Below are 17,850 nucleotides of genomic sequence, written 5' to 3' on the forward strand. Positions count from 1 at the left end.
TCTATGCCGCAATATCCTGGGGGGTCTTTGAGTAGCGATATCAACCGTCCTTCAGGAACATTTGATCTATTCTGTGCCTGCGATATCACCGGGAGAGTATTTCAGTGAGAATGTCTGTGCTTTAGGTATATTGGACCCAGGTGATGTACTGCAAATGGCGTGCGATGCGATCCTCTACTGGATCAATCTCCCTCAGCGTAGAGGTGGTTCTCAACTAAATCCACCCTCTGTGCACTGCAAAGTCTGCTTTCTTCATTCACCAATTGGTGATCACTCTCACAGCAGCAGCCCAAGGGCTAAAATATATAGCTAGTGGAAAGAGGGTGCACCGTCCAGGCCAGACACATATTTTGCCATGTTCTTTATAGGCAACAGCTCCTGGCACGGACCAGGTTCCCCCGGAGCAGGATCACGAGGCCACACCACAGAGATGGGCTCCGACACGCTGGTAGCTGCATGTAATCCTCATGGCGGTGGCGATCGCCCGAGATCCGTCCCCGCCCGCTACCCGTTTCCCCCGCCATATTACTATGGCGGGGGGGACAGTGGCAGATGGAAAGACCGTGCGCCGCTTTTCCACCCGGTCAACTAGTCGACCGGGTGGAAAAGAGTTTAATATGGTGGCGGTGTCCAGCCATATTACTATGGGGGGCGGAAACATGCCTTTCCGTGGCGGCATTGCCGCCATGGAAAGGCATGCGGGAATTGCTTGCGGGGGCCTGTTGCGGGCCCCCAGCGACTCTGGGGTTGGGGGTTGTACATGGGGGTACCTATGGTACCCCCCTGCATTTTGTTTGAAAATTTCTTTATTAAGCAGGAGAAATCAGTACAACAAAAGGCATTTTTCAAAATACACTAATCTATCAATAATCTATCTTGGATGTACATCATATGCATAGAAAATTCGATTTTCAGTTTTCTTTAACGGCATAACTGTACAATTCTCCCCTCCCCTGCACTAGCCAGCACATTACAGCAGTTTAGGTCTATTGGCGCCGTGACCGTGGCAGTCGTAGTAACTGAACAATGAAATAATGAAAATCTCGTCTCTCTACAAATGTATATTATTCAATAGTGTATTAGTTCGTGAAGGTCTGCATCCCGGCCCGGGTGTGATCTCATTAGCATACAGTTTCTTCCCGTGCCATTCAAAGTACCACAGTCCAAAACGGCACACCACACTCTACCTCCACTCTCGGACCCATGGGTGAGCCTATTCATTGTGTTCTTGAAGTCCCGTCTCAAACTCCGTTATCAATGCATTCCAATCAAGTGAAATGGGTTGTTTCCTAAGCCCCCTTCGCTCCTCCCTGTGTAGTTCCAACCCTTCTGCTTTACCCCATCGTAACACTTCTTTGCCCCACACCTCTACCTCTGGCGGCCTAGCCGATTTCCACCTCATAGCCACCGCCCTCCGTGCCAATAGTAGTGCTAAATCCACAAATCTGGTAGTTACACTCCTTTTCTTCTCTATGTGACCTATTCCTAGCATGCCATATAATGCAGATGTGTAAGGTCTATTCGGCGCTAATCCACCTAGAATGCGGTTAATCGATTCCCAGAAATGACCTAACTTGGGGCAGCCCCAGAACATGTGTAGGAGCCCTGCGTCCTCATGTCGACATATGGGGCAATTGTTAGCTGCGTCAGGGAACATAGTGCGCAGCCTGTGGCGGGTGAGGTACGCCCTATGCACTACCATGAGCTGTATATATTTAAATTTGGGGTTACGTGACACCTTCTTAGGCAGTTGTAACACTTTGTCCCATTCTCTATCAGTGAGGGTCCTCCCACATCCTCTTCCCAGCGCAGTTTGAGGGGTTGCAGCGAAGCAGCTCTGCAGGTTTTGATACCATCAGTCAGCCACTTTGTGAGATGACTACCCGTCCCCATGAGGTATAGCATGGTGGTCAACGTGTTTGTGTCCGGTTCCGACCCGTCTCTCACCCAGTGTGTGGTCAGGTAGTGCGCAACTTGTGCATGCATCATAAAGAGTGCTGCCGGCGCATGGTGCAGGTGGGTAAAGTCCGCGTGGGTCATGAGTCTACCCTCTGAGAAGAAGTCCCCAACCTGTGTGACCCCAGCATCCGTCCAACGCCTCAACCTCCTCTCCGTTAGCGAGCCAGTTCCCAGTGGTATACCCAATAAGGGGATCGTGGGCGCATAAGAAGAATGTCGGTTCGTGTATCGGACGGCCTTCTTCCAATACGCGATCGCCAATTTAAGTAGTGGTGGTGTCGACTCGGGTATTTTAGCCTTCGGAAGCAGAAGTCGGTGTATGTCGCCCCGCTGTCTGTCAGTGTCCGTCATGTCCAATTCGTGAAGGTTGCGACCGGCCAGCCAGAACGCCAGCCACTGTAGTTGGCATGCATATCCATAAGCGGTCAGGTCTGGTACCCCCAAACCACCCTTGTCCGGGGGGAGTTGTAATTTGGCCAGGCTTATCCGTCGCCTGCCCGTTCCCAATATCAGTTCGGTCAGTATCGCATTGAGAGACTTGAAAAAGGACATGGGTATAATAATATGTAAGTTCGTGAAGAAATAGAGTAGTCTCGGCAGCACCACCATTTTAGAGATGGCGACTCTGCCCGGCACCGACATGGGTAGAGTAGTCCAGAATCGCACCTGAGACTGCAGGGCGATCAGGGCCTTGCCCAAGTTTCCGGCCAATATATCTTGTGGTTGACGATACACCTGAATACCTAAATATTTGAAAGTCTCTGCCGCCACCTGAAATTGGTGTGGTGCAAATCGGATGTGCGATACTACCAGGGGTTTATGAAAGCCGAAGCCATATGACTTGGCCTCATCGGTACCCTCCTGCATTTCAATAGACAACGTGGCAGGCACCGTGCGGTGCCTGTCACGTAGTGCATTGGAATGCGCGACATGCATTTTTAAAATTGCGGCGGGCGGTGCTTTTAGCACCGCCCGCCGCAATGTTAAATATGCGGGATGCGCCTGCCACTGTGGCGGGCGCATCCTAATTGCCCCCACGGGACCCCCGCCCTTATGGCGGGTGGTCCCTCTACACGTCGGGATGGCGGGCGGACAAAGTCCGCCCCCCATACTAATGACTGCCTTATTGTGCTATCCACTAGTTTGACAAGGAAAACATGGCTTCAGGCCTATCATTATAGGATGATTCCTACAGTTTAAACCTACAGTGTGATCTGCTAAAATAACCCCCGTTTCAGGTAAAAACCTCCCTTTTAAATATTATTAGGCCACCTTCAATTAGGCCTTGTCACCCACAAGGTAGGGTTCATGATATTTAAAAGTGGGACATGTGGAAAGTGACAACATGCTAAAGGATATTACACTGTAGCAGGCCAAGCTGTCCTATGTAGAGAATAAGAATACAAATTAAGACGCTAATACAGTATCTCAGGAATGGGAGCATCTAGATAAATAATTAAACTACTGTTTTAATAGCTATTAAAAATCTAATTGGGTGATGAAGAAAAAAGTTCGATTTCCCCTGCCAAAGGATCCTAGAGGCTAATTTGCAATAAATCTCCAGCATCTCCCAGTCTGTTCTTGGCCTGAATGAGGTGTGGCATTCCCCCCAGACACTACAGAAACGGTCACCGGGATCTACCTGAATGGGCAGGGATGGCTCCTTTGAGCTCAGAAGAAGGGTGAGGGCCCGCTATATTGTTTAGCACCACAGTATAAAATCCTGCCTAATAGGTCTGTTTGAGCTACATGTAACACGTTGGTACACTTGAAAGGAAGCAAACAGGAAGCCACTCCCCCTCTAGTGCCGAGGGACCCTGCTCTTGTCTTTCCAGACCTCTGCCTCCTTGTTTGTTTTGGATACGGGGCCTGCCTCAACAGGAATTTAGTTTTAATTGTTGATGGACACTGGCGATTTCCAAAGTCCACTCCACTACAAACCCCCAAAACCTTTCAGAGCCCAAGTTTAGTGTGGATGAAGACTTCAGCCATCTTCGCATTGTCCTGACACATGGCATTTTCGGACTGTTTGTGGTAAAACAAACAGGAACTAAAGGAAACAATAGTAGGGTTGGCCTTCAAAACCTTTACACCATTGGTTAGAGGGTGCCCAGGAGTCACCCTCACCCGTTACCTGGTGCCCAGCATAAATATGGCACCCAAGGTACCTCCTCATAACACTTTCTGGCCTTGAGGAAGAACAGAAGAGGACTGGATTAGCTGACTTTTACCTGGGAGGAGCCCTGAAGAACTGGACCAACTTCCCTTGTACCCTGGACAAACAAGTGGACTCCAAGAAAACAAGTTACTTACCTGTAACTTTGGTTCCCCAGTATTGGTAACTTTCATAGATTCCCATGCTTTGTATCATTCCCCCGTCGTCTGCCTGGAAGCCTCGGTAAATAGAAAATACCATAGCAGTATGTACAAAAGAGAAAGAAAGGCCTAGGCCTCATCTCATTTCGTAGCCTAACTACCTCTTTGTGTAAAAGAGACCACAACTTTGAAACAACCAATCAGATTAGCCTCACGCCATAGAACCCTCAGGAGAGAGCCTCAGAGCCTCAGATTTTCGCAGCCATTGTGTAACAATAACCATTTCTGCTGAAGGCTGAGCTTTCCCTGGGGAGGAGGGTGGGCGCATGGGAATCTATGAAAGTTACCGATACTGGGGAATCAAAGTTACAGATACGTAACTTGTTTTCTTGCCCCAGTATTGGAACTTTCATAGATTCCCATGCTTTCTATCAGAGTAGCTAGCAGTACAATATCTCTGCACATTTTGTTACAAGCGTATCCCAACATTTCAGCATAAGCATACTTATATAAGCATCTATACCTTGTAACAGTACATGTAGAAAACGTATGCGATACAAAATGTGAAATCATAGGAAGGAGGGATAGAAGGGAAAGCTCACCTCTCATTGGAAAAGAATCCTCAGTACAGCTTGTCCTACTGCCGCTTCGCTCTTCATGAAAGAGTCCAGGCAGTAATGTTTCATGAAGGAATGGGCGCTGCTCCATGTGGCCGCCCTACAAATGTCCTTTATAGGGACTCCAGCGAAGAGAGCTGCTGAAGATGAGACAGACCTTGTGGAGTGAGCTCGAACCTGTCTCTCCAATGGTTTTCCTGCCTATTTGTGGCAGTAATCAATTGTGCTTGTAATCCAGCGTGAAATCCCTTGCTTCGAGATAGGCAGTCCTTTCCGGGTTGCACTAAAAGCCACAGAAAGCAGGGATGATTTCCTAAAATCCTTTGTCCTTTCAAGATAAAATTTGAGACATCTTTGGACATCCAAGGAATGAAGAGAGCGTTCCGCTGGCGTCGTAGGACGAGGAAAAAATTATTTCAGAACTACTGGCTCATTCAAATGGAAATTCGAAGGGACCTTCGGGATAAACTTTGGATTGGTTCTTAAAAACATAGAATCCTTCTTGAATTGTAGAAAAGGCTCTAGGATGGAGAGAGTTTGCAACTCTCCTACTCTCCTAGCAGAGGTAAGAGCCAGAAGGAGAGCTAATTTCCACGATAAGAATTTCAAATCCGCTCTGTGAATAGGCTCGAACGGAGGTTTCATCAGATGAGCCAAAACCAGATTAAGATTCCAGGATGGAGGCCGCACTGGTGGAAAGACTCTGAACAGACCTTTCAGGAATTGTTTGATAATTCTAGCTGACCAAAGTGATGGACCCGCAGCTAACCTCCTGTACCTTGAAATAGCCGCCAGATGAACTTTGATGGAAGAATGAGAAAGACCTGATCTAGCCAGAGATAGAATGTAAGGCAGAATTTGATAAGGAGCTGAAGAAAAGGGATGGATGTGCTCCCTATGACACCACAGACAGAAACGCTTCCATTTAGCACGATAAGTTGTATTCGTACTTGGTGCGCGAGCTTGAGATAAAATGTCTCTACACTCATGAGGAACAGTGGCGTCACTAGGGTTGGTGTCACCCAGTGCGGGTAACTCATGGTGTCACCCCCTCACAACTTACCCCATCAATCCATGATGGACCTCCTTGAGGAGATGTATTCATCTATGCAGCACCCACGGAGGGGGTCCTTCTTCTTCTGGGGCCTTTCCAAGCCCACTCCTCTACACCGGAGTCTAAAGCGCTGCAGAGGTGTTACCCATCCTTTCATAACTCCTCCCCTTGCTCCTGGCCACCATAGAAAAGTCTTAACCACACGTGGGAAAATGTGGAGTGTGGCTTTGACGCATTCTTTCGAGGCGGAGACATCTGCCCCATTCCGATGTGTGGCGCTTTGCATCATGCTTACCGGACCTGACTGGAGTTTACTTAAATAACAGTAGCTCTGCACCTGTCAACGGTTACAATGCCAATTGTCTTACCAGGCACTGTGTACTTGCTATTCATTCTGCTCAAGACATCACTCAACCACTTTCTTTAACAAGGAAGACGAGAGGGCAAAAATGTTGCCAAATAAATAATACAGGGCACAAGTAAATTGTTCGAGAACCTGTAACTCTATTAACTAATTGGTTTCCATCACCAAAGAAAGTTTCATGATAAAAATGAATGCTACTTTTTTATTTATATTCAGAAGTGCAGAGCCAGTGTTCACCTTTCCGACTCTTCCTTTTCAGTGCATTATTTCTTGTACACTGAGCAGCAGTGCCACTCGTCTTGACACAGGGGTGCAGGTGAGGTTTGCGTGAGTGAAAGTTCATTGCACTCTGTCACGATATGGTAAACTAGTTTAAGAAAGGGGACGCATTTGAGGAAAGGTCGGTAACTCTAGCGCCTTACAACCGGACTGCCCTAGCGCCTGTCATTTGGAAGACAACTCTGTGCAGTTCACATAAATCAACGTGTCTGGCGGGTTTTCAGTTGAGTCTCTCATAAATGTAGCAGCGCCTTCAAGCAACACTCTGAGCGCTATCCACATGCTACATATGCACAAACCTTCAAAGTGCAATAGAGCTCGAGCACCGAAGCGCTTTAATTAAGGTAGATTGCTGAGTTGCAGCACTTTAATTGAGCCAGACAAACCGCCGAAGGCAGTGGCAGACAGGATACCTCTTTGAATCACAGTCACAGCGCTGCGTGCACCGAGTAAGAAAGGAGGCGCTCTGACGACAATCTCAGCCCAGAGATACAATATAGAGAAGTAACTCATGCAATAATATATCGGGTTGCCAATCAACAGGTCTGAGCGTGAACTATTTTTAAACTTAAAGCGCGCTCCCTACAGGGCACAGGTTATCCTAGGACTGTGTTCCTGCATCTCACACCGAAGGAGCAGGACACACATAATATACTTTTTCAGAATGGGCTGCGCCCAGCACCAGTACGTATGCATCACTTTGTGCTGTAGTGCAAATAAAATAATGTATTCGAATTCCACCATTATCCAGAGACAAATCTCCAATACCACTTTATTCCCACATCTACCGACCTCTAAACTAATTTGCAATATCAAAGTATATCTGTGCGGCGTTGCATTTGCTGCAGTGATCTCAATTTAAACTCAGGTTTGTCTTTCTACAGTGAAATAGCGAAATACTCTATAACCCTCTATTACATATGGTGCCTAAACACAAGCCGGACGCCACATGCATGCCAGGCGGACATGCATTCAGCACTTGGGGGCAGCAGTATTGAACTGGCAGCCACGGATGGTGGAGCTCGAGAACTCAAAAGTACAACCGGAAACAAAGAAAGAACGTAAACAGGGGCGTGGCTTGGATGGCAACGAGGGCAGTCGCCTGAGTTCGAGAGCTCCGCGACCCCGGGGAGAAGAACGGCGAGACAACCAGCGATAACCCTCGTTTCCCACACACGGAACAGACGGTAGCGTGTGCGAACGTGCGGTGCTGCGAAGCTGAGGAGCGAGCAGTGTGCGACACGAAGATAAAGGCACTAAAAAGCCTTTTTTGAAGGAGCGCAGGCAGCGAGAGCCCAAGATGGCGGGGCAATAAAATTTAAAAAAACGGGCAAGAACGCGCCACAGCAAGGAGAAAAGCCCCAAGACGGGACACAAGTGGAGGTCCGGCAAGAGAGCGAGAGGCAGCGGAGGCGCCAAAGAGCAAGGAGGCTGCGAGCGCATTGAGAGATACAGAGGAGCGCGAAGGCAGAACGGTGGCGGCCATCTTGCGTCACCCTGGAGCTCAACTAGAAGCACAACACGGAGGTGAAGAAGCAGCTCAGCAGGTATCCCCCCGGGCAGACAAGCGGCCGTGCGCCAGCACAAGGCGTGTCAGCGGAACAAGCGCCCTTTCGGAGAGGGAGGCGCGGCGAAGCGAAAGTGAGGCGGAAGAGCGGGGTGCTAGTGCTGGGAGGGGGAAGAGGCGCCAGTACGAGCAAGTACTTGCACGAGCACCAGTAAGAGCAACGAGCTACAACCCCCCCCCCCCCGGGAGCACAAGGCGAAGCAGCGCCGGGCAAAGCACACGCCCCAGCAAAACGTGGAAGCGGACGAGAGAGGAAAAGAGCCGGAATACAAAGGTAGCGGCCATCTTGGGAGGGGCGACAGGCACAGCGCGACACAGGCGGCCAAGCAAAGGAAGGAGAGAAACGCGGTAGCACCGTCACCCCCCCCTCAAAGGCCTCGTTGGGCCAGGGCCCATCAGGGAATACCAGTGGGGCGGACCAGCGAGCAAAGCGTGGTTGTCCTGAAGGGGAGGCGAAGAAGGCGAGAAAGGCGGCGGCCATCTTGAGAGGGGCGATCCAATAATAGCGCAAAACACACAACAACACGAGATCGGGAGAGCAGACTGGCAGTATGCAAGGTAGTGCATCCCACTGACAATCGAGGGGCTCGCTGCGAGTGCAAACGCATGCGCTGAGCATCAGCCACCAAACAGCAAAACAAAGGTCACACAAGAAGACGACCACAGTGGCGGACATTTTTTTTGAGAGGAGAGGCAGCACAACAGACAACAGGCAACCCCACAGTGGTGATAAAAGTCGAGCACGACAAGGCGGTCAAACAATCGACAGGGTCGGCAGAACCTGGACACAATTACCCTCGGTGCCTCTCAGCCATAGTGCGCTAAAGAGAGAGAGAGCGTCCCAGCACCTGACCACATCGACGCACCCCCAGAACGGAGCATACCCAGCCACAGGGGCAGGGTGGGTACAGTGAAGTGAGCGAAACACAGGGGAGACATAGCCAAACAAGCATTGTCGAAGAAGTGAGAACGCGTCACCAAACCAAGGTCCAGCACCTGACCCAGAGGGGAAGCCCTGGCGTCCGGGAAAACCAGGACAAGGTCTATAAGGTGGCCAAGCAGGTTCACTTTTGGCAGCGAGGCTAAAGCGGGCACGGCTGCGACTGCCAAAACCACCCCACCTAAGGAAGCACAACATAACCTGCAGAAGAAAGAGAGACTGTCCATACACCAAGAAAGAAGAGGCCTGGAGACAATGAACAGCGATAATAAAAAAATTAGGAAGGACCTGGAATCACCGATCAAAATGAAAAATCTGCAAAGCACAGAGTCTGCGATGGACCAGCTCGTTAAAAAAATAACGGAAGCCAACGACCTAGCAAAGGCCACAAAGATCTCAATGGACAATGTCCAGCTAGAGCTCACAGCCATACGAGCAGACCAGAACAAAACGGCAAGCAGAGTAGCGGAGACAGAAAGAAGGATCAGCGACATAGAAGACAAGTCAGGTATTATGGACAAAGACATCTGCTATATCTCCAAAGTCTCCAGTGAGCTGCAGAAAAGGCTCGCAGAGCAAGTAGACAAAAACCGAAGGGGGAACATAAGGATTCTAGGCATACCAGAAGATGAGGAAGAAGGTTTGGGCTCATGTGCAGCAATGCTCGAAACGCTGATACCCAAGCTGACAGGCATAAATTTCGAAAGAGCCTTGGAGATCGACAAGGCTTACAGGATTCCTTCCACAAAACAACCGCACATGAAAGGGCCTAGAACGATCATCTGCAAACCCCTTAGGTCGAGCCACACTGATGCAATCTTCACTTTTGCCCGAAGAGGGCAACCACCCATCTGGAAAGGGAAGAAGATAATTTTTACCCAGGACCTCTCAAGAAGCACAGTGGAAGCACGGAAAGGTTTCCTTGCGCTGAGAGACACTATGAAGAGAGCTAAGATAACGTTCAGCTTTGTCGGTCCAGCAAGAATGAGGATAACAGACGGGCAGGACACACGTATGTTCGACGACCCAGCAGAGCTGCGCAGATACCTCAGGAAGCCAGAATTGGAGGAGATGGAACAAACCACGCCAGGTACAGCAAAAAGAAGAGCGTCATCAGATGGCTCAGAGACGGAAGAGAAAGGGGCAGCGGGCGGCAAATGACAAGGCGGGGACTGACAATGTAAAGTGGAATGCAAACAAGAACTACCTCAAGGAAAGGACGGGAAGTACCAGAACAGAACTACCTCAACAATGGGATTTTGGACATGTGTAGAAACACTGATCTGCGATTCATGGACAGCGAATCATGGACAACCGCACAGAAGGGTAACCAGGGGGCTGAGCATCTGACAATCATATCCTTTACCTAAAAGCACAGCACGGGGGCAGGAAGGGGGCGGGGACATTAATGTCTTTTTAAGGAACCGGGGAAGCGGAGGGCGGGAACCGTTGCTGTCGCACGTTTACAGTACGTTGACAGGGGGGAGGGGGGAGAGGGGGGAGGGGGGAGGGGGTGGAGGGGGGGAGGGGGTCGGGAGGGAGGCCCTGCGGCATGGACAATCAGAGCCTGGCGGATGTATATTTCTTTCTTTCTTTCTTCCTTTCTCTTCTCTCTCCCCTTTCCCATACCCACACACACCACCCATTCCCATCCAACACCCCAGGGGGGGGCCTATAAGTGGTGGCTGCCACTAGGCAAGAATAGAGCAATGGGAAGATACTCAACTGGTGCACGTAGGCACAGCGACACAAACAGCACACCATGATGGCTCCCGACAATAGTAGCCAGGCACAGATAGCCTCAGACATAAAGATAGTGTCACTTAACGTCAAAGGGCTAAACCACCCCATCAAACGACGGAAAAGACTAGATTACTTATACAAACTGAAGGCAGACATATACGTCCTGCAAGAAACTAGAGTGTCCGCAGAGGACGCAAACAGGTTGAAAGCCAGCTGGATAAGCGAAGTACTGTGCTCACCAGCAGTCAACAAAAAGGGAGGGGTCATCACTCTAATCAGTAAGAAAGGGAAGTTCCAGGTCAACGATAACACAACAGACACCATGGGAAGGAGGCTGATCACATCAATCAACAGAGGCGATGAGAGGGTACACATAGCCAACATATACGGGCCAAACACGGGGGACAAAAACTTTTGGGAGGACCTAGAAACTGAACTTAGCAAGGTCCCCCTGGGCGAGCTCCTAATCGTGGCAGGAGACATGAACCAGGCGATGGACAACGCAACGGACAGACACCCACACAGACCTAGTCATGACTCACAAGAACAGAACATACTTAAAAACCTATGCGCCAAACTCTCACTAGCAGACCCATGGCGGCTACAATACCCAAGCGCCAGAGAATACACTTTCTACTCGCACCCGCACATCTCATACAGCAGGATAGACTACATACTCATGTCTAACACACACACACACCTGACCGACACAACGGAAATAGGACCCATCACAATTTCAGACCACGCACACGTATCCCTCTCCCTGAGTGGCAAGCATAATGAAACACCGAGCAGGAGATGGCGCCTTAACAGCGACATCCTCGAAAACCCTGCCAACATCACCGAAATAGAAGAAGCGATCAAAGAATATCTCCAATTTAACGATACAGCTGACACAGGGGCAGCGACACTATGGGATGCGCTTAAAGCAACAATAAGAGGGAAACTCATAAACATCAAGGCACGCATGAACAGGAACAGAAACAAGAAAATTAAAGACCTAGAGGAGCAGATCAAGGGGTTAGAAAGGAACCACACGGCTAACCTAACGGATAGGAACACACTCACAACGCTAACAAAGAAAAAATATGAGCTAAACAGAATCCTAAGCGAGAGAGCATCCACGTGGATCGACAAATACAAATCCATAAATTTATGCTCGGCCAACAAGGCGGGGAAGGCCTTAGCTGGCTACCTGAAAGCCAAGCAAAGGCAGCACTGCATAGCCACAATAACAGACGCAGACAACAAAACACACACAGCGAATAAGCATATCCTCGAAACATTCAGGAAGTTCTACAAAGAACTATACACAGCGGACACATCGCTAGATGCGGATGGCGGAGCAAGCCTGCTAGAGAGCCTGGACCTGCCCAGTATAAGCCACGAACAAAGAGAGGCCCTAGACCAAGACATAACCAAAGCGGAGGTTGGGAGGGCCATAGACTCACTAAAACCTAACAAGGCCCCAGGACCGGATGGCTTCACAGCCACCTTCTATAAACAATTTCAACCGCTACTCAAAGACACACTTGTCAGAGTATTCCGAGCATGCGCAGAAAACGGCAATATGACAGACTCAATGGCGGAGGCAAACATTATTGTCATCCCCAAAGAAGGGAAGGACCCCCAATTCCCTCAGAACTACAGGCCAATCTCTCTAATTAACGTGGACTGCAAAATCTATGCAAAAGTCATGGCTGCCAGACTAAATGCACTACTCCCCGCTCTCATACACAAATCTCAGGTGGGCTACCTGGAAAACAGACTATCGCAAGATAACACCAGATTGCTATGCCACCTAATCAACCGCACGGCCAACAGCGCGGAAAAGGCGGTCATGATCGCATTGGACGCAGAAAAAGCATTCGACAGAGTCTCATGGCCGTTCCTCAACCAATGCATGATGAAGTTTGGACTAGGCGAAAAGTACAGGGGTATGGTCATGTCCCTGTATAAGAACCCACGGGCGCGAGTGGTGGTTAACGCTGCCACCTCAGACACACTCATACTAGAGAGAGGGACAAGGCAAGGCTGCCCCCTATCACCGGGTCTATTCCTGCTCGCCCTGGAACCACTCCTCCACATGATCAGGTCAAATGCCCGGATCACGGGGGTGCAGATAGAGGGGCAAGCTTTCAAGTTAGCGGCATACGCAGACGATATTCTGATCACCACAAACAACCCAGAACAGTCAATTAAGGCACTCGTGCAAACAATAGAGGAGTATGCACATGTCTCAGGCTATAAGCTCAATAGGGAGAAATCCGAGTGCAAACCGATGAACTGCCACACCACCAAGGCCGTCCTGGGTACATCCGGCCTAGCATGGCAAACGAAACCCCTAAAATACCTAGGCCTCCTCTTCGGTAGGGACTTAAGGACGACTCTGGACCACAACGAGGAAGCGATGCTAAAAAAAATTAAGTCCAAGCTAGACACATGGGGCCCCAAATTCATAAGCTGGTGGGGTAGGATCGAAACAATAAAGATGATGGTCACCCCCATGCTAAACTACCTGCTCTCCATGCTGCCTCTCACACTCCCACCCGATTTCCACAAACGCCTAGACAAAAACATCAACATGTTCCTCTGGGGAGGTAAAAAACCAAGAATGAGCCTAGCGAAACTCAGACTCAGAAAAGAACAAGGCGGTCTAAACCTCACGAACTACAAAGCCTTTCAGACGGCATCCCTGGCCAAACAGGGTCTGCATTGGATTGCCCCCGTGCCAGGCTATACGCCGGTGTGGCTGGACCTGGAAAGGTGTATTCTAGGAGGCGCTGACCCAATCATGGCCCTCACGGCCCACAAGCACCCAGAAGCCAAAAACGCAATAATTCACAACACAAAGATAGCGCTGCTAAGAGTAGACAGGGAAATGGCTGTGAGTATCAAATGCACCAAATGGGAATCTCTGTGGCACAACACCAAAGTCAAATACAAAGGGAAAACACTAGATAACAAGGTATGGCGAAGCAGAGGCATCACTACACCCTCGCAACTAGAGGCAGGGAACACCCCACTCACCTACACGGCACTACAGCAGACAACCTCCTTGCCTAACAAGGAGTTCTACGAATTCCTCAAAATAAAAGCAGCTGTCACCAGAGCAGGACTAACGAAACAAACACCCACCATCATACAATACGCGCAAAACTTAAACAAGACGGGCCACCAAACAGCACAAATCTATAAGCTAATCACACCACGCACCACAACCCTAAACAACAAGACGCTGGCATTCTGGGAGGAGACCGTACAGAGACAGCTGAACGAAGTGGAAAGAGCCAAACTATGGACGACAGCGTCCAAAAACAAAATAACACCACAGCTAGCACAAACAAAATATTGGCTACTCCACAGACTGCACTGGACACCAGCGAAACTAGGGAGGGTCGGGGCCAGTGATAATAGCACATGTTGGAACTGCCAGAGGGCCACGGGAGATCTATCCCACATGCTATTCGAGTGCACCAAAGTCAAAGCTTTCTGGGGCAAGGTCTACAACGTCATAGACACAATAACGGGAAGTAAGACACAAAGAGGACTAGCCGGGGCAGCCACCGCCTTCCTAGCGACAGACCTCCAGTCCAAAGAAGTACGCGACCTGGTCGATGTACTTCTAACGGCTGCGGTGAAGACGATTCTGGGCAACTGGAAGGACACCAGCAAAGCCACTTTTAAGCGCTGGTTCAACTGGGTAACCTTCCTCCGGGGGGCGGATAACATCACCGCCAAGCAAAAGGCGGCAAACCATACGGCCAAGGAGAATATGTGGGAAGCTCTCGACACATACCTGGAACGGTAATCCCCCCCCCCCCCTCTCTTCTCCCTTCTCTTTTTTCTCTCTCTTCCTTTCCCTCTCTCAGGCCCCGCCAGGCCGCAATCTTGCAAGACCAGTACAAGTATTAAGAATGTCTTTTCTATGGATATGTACAAAATTTATTTTCAATAAAAATATTTTGAAATAAAAAAAAGAAAGAACGTAAACAAAAACAGAGCCTAAATGCCCAGTGGGGAAAATGGGGAACATATTTTGCATACAGCTGCCCCTGACAGGCCAGAGAGGTTAGGACGGTGTCACTCTAAAAACAGGGTGAAGTGAGTTGCATGAGGAGGGAGGGCTGGGGCAGAGTCAGTTAATCCCATTTACCACTAAGAAGCATATAAAGCGCTGCAACTGGGCTCGAGGCGCTTTCTGACGCTAATGGCATCAGCAGCCGCATGCAAGACCACTGGCTCTGCCTCAGCTGGACCGGCCTTTCCAATGCATGAGCTTGGCAAAAGTGACAACCCCCCCCTCCCATGAACCAATCTGCGTCTTTCAGGCAGCACAAAGGGTAGCGAGGACTGCTAACCTCCAGGCTATTGTAACAGTCTACCTCGATGCACTCATGCACTCCACAATGTGCCTCTGCTCGGCGGTCAGGGTCCCAGAGGCAGCAGCAGCCCCAGCCCCTTCAGCTCCAGCAGGGTCCGATGGTACTTGCCAATGGCTTTCCGGAACTTCTTCTCCTGGCTTGTAGCATTCGGCCCCCTGGCTCTTGAACTCCAGGGCCCTCTGGATGAGCTCGGCGGGGCCCCTGCCACCCTCCCCGCCACCCGGGGCGGCACCCTGGCGGTGCCCCCTCTGCTGGGACAGGCTCTACCCAGGTGGTGCCCGTCACCGGCAGCGCCCAGGGCAGCCTCCTTCCTCCGCTCCATGCTCCTCTGCCAGTCAGATGCCAGGGGAGGCGGCCGCGAAAGATCATATTTCAGCTTACTCACGTGGCCACGGAGATGTGCTCTGTGAAATTTGGGGAAGGCCGAGGCACATGCTTTAGGAAAGTTGCGTATTAACAGATGCTGTTTGCGGCACGGTGTACTTGTTTTTCCAGCTCCCAGTTCAAAGGGCATACTTTCAATTTCAAACACACACAGCGAAGGTAAGAATAGGGGTGCAACTTACCAGTTGAAGACAACAGACAAGTGAGCACCTGGCGCCATGGGCAGTGATGAAAACGGCGGATCGTGAGCCACGTCACACGAGAGTGACGTTTCGAACGTCGTTGACGTCCGGACGTCTACGCCGTAGCCTAATTGGACAATAATCTTGGCCGGCGGCTGGGGAAGGTTCGACAGACAGTAATATTATTTTGCATTTTGGTGTGCAAAATAATATTACTGTCTGTCGAACCTTACCCGGCCGCCGGCCAAGATTATTGTCAACGCGGACCTCGGTGTCACCCCATGTGAAGGTGTCACCCGGTGCGGTCCGCACCCCCCCCACCCCCCTAGTGATGCCACTGATGAGGAATACGTAGAGCGTGGAATTCTCTGCTCAGGAACCATGCTTTCAAATGGAGAGAGCTCGGATCTGGATGTAACACCTGTCCATGGGACACTGTCAAAAGAGATGGGATGGGACAAAGGTGATATGGCTGATCCTGGGACAGCAGGAGGAGTTCCGTGAACCAGAATTGGCGAGGCCACGCCGGTGCTATTAAGATCATTCTGCAAGATTCCATCTTTATCTTCCTGAGAAGCCGTGGTATTAGGGGAATTGGAGGAAAGGCGTAACAAAATGCACCTAACCAGGTCATCGAAAGAGCATTCCCCAGCGATCTTCGATGGTGATGCCTGCTTGCATAGAATTGGCATTTCCTGTTTTCTGGGGTTGCAAACAAGTCTATCGTTGGAGTACCCCAACGTTGAAATACCTCCTCCAGAGTGTCTTGATCTATTTCCCACTCGTGTTAGGCAGATTTCAGACGACTTAGGGTGTCTGCTGTTGTGTTGAGAGTGCCTGGTAGGTGCTCCGCCGAGAGTACTACATTGTGGAGAATCGCCCATTTACATATCTCCTGGGCCTCCTTTGAGAGGAGAAGGGATCTTGTACCTCCCTGCTTGTTTATGTAATGCATGGCCGTTGTGTTGTCTGTCCTGACCAGCACAGTTGTATTTTGAATCCTCGGTTTGAAAGCCTGCAAGGCCAGGCGAATCGCTCTGAGTTCCAAGAGATTTATATGAAGAGCACGTTCTTCTGCCTTCCAGTGATTGCTCACCTGGAGATCCTGCAAGACCGCGCCCCAGCCTTCCAATGAAGCATCTGTGGTTAGAACCAGAGGGGATGGAAGCATTCTGAAAGAAAGACCTCTTGATACATTTTTGCTTGACAGCCCACCAACCTGCTGCTCTTTTCATGGGAGGAGTGATCTTTATCTTGACCTCGAAAGGGCCTTCCACCTGGCGCCATAGCATGTCTAGTTATTCTTGTAGGGGGTGCATTCTTAATCTGCAATGCGGAACTAATGGTATGCAAGATGATATCAATCCTAGAAAGGACTTGTAGAGATGAACTGAAAGGGATCTTCTCCCTTGTAACCGGATTGCTGAGGAGATTAGCTTTTTCTGTCTCTCCTCCGAAGGGAAAGCTTTGCAATTCGTTGTATCCAGAATGGAGCCCAGAAACCTGACCCTCCTGGACGGAACAATGACTGACATGTCTTTGTTGAGACATAGACCCAGGTTTTTGCAAAGATGGATGCAATTTTTGACAGCCCTTGACGCTGCGAGAGAAGACGGAGCCTTGATTAACCAATCGTCTAGGTATGGGAAAACTTCTAGTGATTGTTTCCTTAAGAACGCCGCCACCGGGGCCAATACTTTTGTAAAAATCGAAGGGCAGGACTTTGAACTGAAAGTGGCTCTTGGCTACTGTGAAGCACAAACATTTTCTGTGAGCTTGGTGGATCGGAATATGGAAATATGCGCCCTGTAGATCCAGCTTTGCCATGTAATCCCCAGGATTTAGAAGACGCCTGAAGAGAGACCATTCGAAAGGAGAGCTTTATGAGATAGGTGTTGAGCTCCCTCAGGTCCAAGATTGGGGGCCATTTGTCTTCCGTCTTCTGAATGAGGAAAACTCTGGAATAGAACCCTTTTCCTCTTTGAGTGGGTGGCACCGGTTCTATCGCTCCCTTGGCGAGCAGACGAGAGACTTCGAGACAAAGAAGGTGCAGATGTTTT

Source organism: Lissotriton helveticus, unplaced genomic scaffold, assembly GCF_964261635.1.
Source record: "Lissotriton helveticus unplaced genomic scaffold, aLisHel1.1 SCAFFOLD_575, whole genome shotgun sequence".
In the NCBI taxonomy this organism is placed as follows: domain Eukaryota; kingdom Metazoa; phylum Chordata; class Amphibia; order Caudata; family Salamandridae; genus Lissotriton; species Lissotriton helveticus.